This window comes from Juglans microcarpa x Juglans regia, chromosome 8D (assembly GCF_004785595.1).
Source record: "Juglans microcarpa x Juglans regia isolate MS1-56 chromosome 8D, Jm3101_v1.0, whole genome shotgun sequence".
NCBI classification, from domain to species: domain Eukaryota; kingdom Viridiplantae; phylum Streptophyta; class Magnoliopsida; order Fagales; family Juglandaceae; genus Juglans; species Juglans microcarpa x Juglans regia.
Genome location: NC_054608.1, coordinates 7,403,839 through 7,406,642, shown reverse-complemented (window position 1 = coordinate 7,406,642; position 2,804 = coordinate 7,403,839). Strand labels below are relative to the sequence as shown.

General features: G+C 38.3%; 1 long non-coding RNA gene across 1 annotated transcript; it reads right to left on the bottom strand.

Annotated features, from left to right (window-relative positions):
* Positions 1–564: 564 nt before the first annotated feature.
* On the bottom strand, positions 565–2,434 carry LOC121243668. Its single transcript, XR_005936218.1, has 3 exons — positions 2,313–2,434; positions 2,155–2,182; positions 565–618 (listed from the first exon to the last, which is right to left on the bottom strand). It is a non-coding gene; the product is annotated as an uncharacterized LOC121243668 (long non-coding RNA).
* Positions 2,435–2,804: the final 370 nt, after the last annotated feature.

Below are 2,804 nucleotides of genomic sequence, written 5' to 3'. Positions count from 1 at the left end.
CATTATACCCGTGGCTGGGCCATTTTCCATGTTTCACCCTCGTGGTAGGGTTATAAACCACCATTATACCCGTGGCTGGGCCGTATACCATGTTTCACCCCCGTGGTAGGGTTATAAACCACCATTATACCCGTGGCTGGACCTTAACAGAAACAGAACGGATTTCATAGAAAATCCGATTACAATCATATACCGAATCAGAACTTCATGCCAATGTTTTCAGATGACACATCACATCAAAACAAAACACTGAAAAGCTTCAGATCATTTCACATGTTCGAGATAAACATAAACAAAACATTCTCATTTGTTCATAACAGAACTTTTAGAATTCCTTATTCGCTCTTTTACATAGTTCAGAAATAAAGTGCACAAAACTAGCTCATGTCTACACCAGTCATGACAGAAAAACACATTCTCTTATGTATAATTTATGCATATGTAGAATAAACATCTGAGGTTGTTTTCAGATCATCTCTTTTCAAAAAAAATAAACACATTTATTCTCAAAATCAACCTCATTTTATTTGTTTTATGCAAAACTAGTATATGAATCCCGCTTACCTGACTTCTTCGTATTATCAACAACTTGAGCCGGAACTCTAATAGTAACACCACCTAAACAAAAGAACATATATCCAACATTTAATAACCAATCCAGTAGGCTGTTATTTATTAAGTAATAAATCAAAACAATCCTTTCACAACTCAATAACTATCCTAACAATTAAACCCGAACAACTCTTGATATGAACCCGCGGGAATGAAATCCCTTGAACCCACAATCAATTTGAAAACTCCCCAAGAAAGCCAAAAATCAAGTCAAGGATGGAGAATCTAGACTTGATGAGAACCCGTTTCAAGAACCTAGATTATATTAAAATCTAGACCCGTTGAAGAACCCGTCTCAAGAACCCAGATTACAAAGGAGGAACGCCACAAAGGTTGTGATTTACCTTTGATAAGTTCAAGAGTTCAATCAAGAACAAGAGGAGAAAACTCAACTCACAAATAAAATTCAATATTGTCTAATCTCTCAAATGAGGCTACAAAGAGTTTTTAAACCCAAACCTAATCAAAACCCTAGCCAAAATAAAGCCCCTTTTACCCAAAATTACCCTTGATGAACAGTACCGGCTACAGTACCCGCGGCTACAGTAACCCCTACAATGAATTGATGAAACCCTAGTTCCTAAAATGTAACTTTCCAAATAAGCCCTTGGCCAAAATACAAGGCCTTCCCAAAAACATAGTTCATAAGAAATAAGACATGTGAGCTAAGCATCTTCAAGCCCACTTATTTTAAACTAATAAAATAAATCATTTAACCAAATTAGAAGCCTCCAATAACAATAGGCCGTATCTCTAAGTCATGTCTTCCACAGCTTGAATAAAGTGGATCAAAGCTGGTTCTCCTTCTTCAAGCTCATCTTGAGTGTTGGGCTCTTGCTAGCTTCATCCCAAGTGGATTGCATCAATCCGTGCATTGATTCCTTGATCTTCTTGGCCCTTGATCTTGTAATTGGCCCATCTGGAATTTGCAAATGATCTTTAAGACTAGGCCCACCTTGGTTCCCATCAACTCTCTTCACCCATTCACATTTAAAACCCAAAACAACCACCTTCTATAACACCAAACCAATTATAATTATTTCCAAAACTAACAGCAGTAACTTCATTAATTAAAACATAATCCAACCCAAACTACCTCCAACCTTTGAATAAGACAATTTCAGTGCACGCATCATTACTCTAATCATTCAACAATTCAAAATTTGCACGAAACTTCAATACAACCAGTTCCAAAACATCCATTGTTCACACCGAAGAGTCTGAAATAATATTTCAAACACCGACTCACAAAACACCCAAGATTATGCCCATCCACAACCTTAATTCTAACACACTCCACTGCTCTAACAATTAAAAACATCAATCCGAAATAAAAGTCACAAAATTTTCTACTGGAATAAATTAATGGCCTACGTAAAGGGGGAAAAAAATTGACTAAATGATGCACGGCTAAACAGGCAGCATGCGTGTGTGCGTCAAAGTAGAGTAAAACCGAAAATGTTAGTGAAGCCCGTAAGAGTAGGACCGGAAAAAGAATGAAGGAGAAGAAATAAAATGCAATAAACAAAAGAGAGGAGTTACCACTCTGTTCAAGAAGCCGAAAAAAAATCTGCAATGGAAGAACAATTTGAAGTTTCAAAACCTTGAGTTGAGTACACGGTGAAGAGATGAAGAAGAAGAAAAAGAAAATACTGAGAACCCGATTGAGTAATCTGAAAAAAATTGAGTAAAAGCCGAACCTTGAGTGTAAAAGGAGATGAAACACAACTGCTGAAGTCGTGGGTTGGTGCGCATGGGTGAGTGAGATCCGGATTTGCAGAGAACTGGGGGAGGCAACGCGAAGGAGAGAAACAGTATTTCCGTAAAAGGGAAAAATAAATCCCTTCACCAAACGGCGTCGTTCGGTCCTTCTTTATCCACTCGTGGGCTGGGCTTAAAGCCCGGTTGTTACATCTCATGAGACGCCCCATCGAAAGCATACAGATGATTTCAAGTCCTCCCAATGCACGTGCAAACCAGAGCATGAATTTCACTGTCTGATTTTCCCGACTTCTTTTATACGTTCTGTCCAGTTGCACTGTACGTTTACTTGAGCACACTTGTGTGAAATCTTATACAGAATTTTCATAGGAGAAGAGATTGCTTTCAGGTAGTCTCAAATAGCTAGAGGTCACCTTGGATATCCGAGGAATGATGTCCATTCCGCAATAGTGTCTTGGGGTGGCATTTTG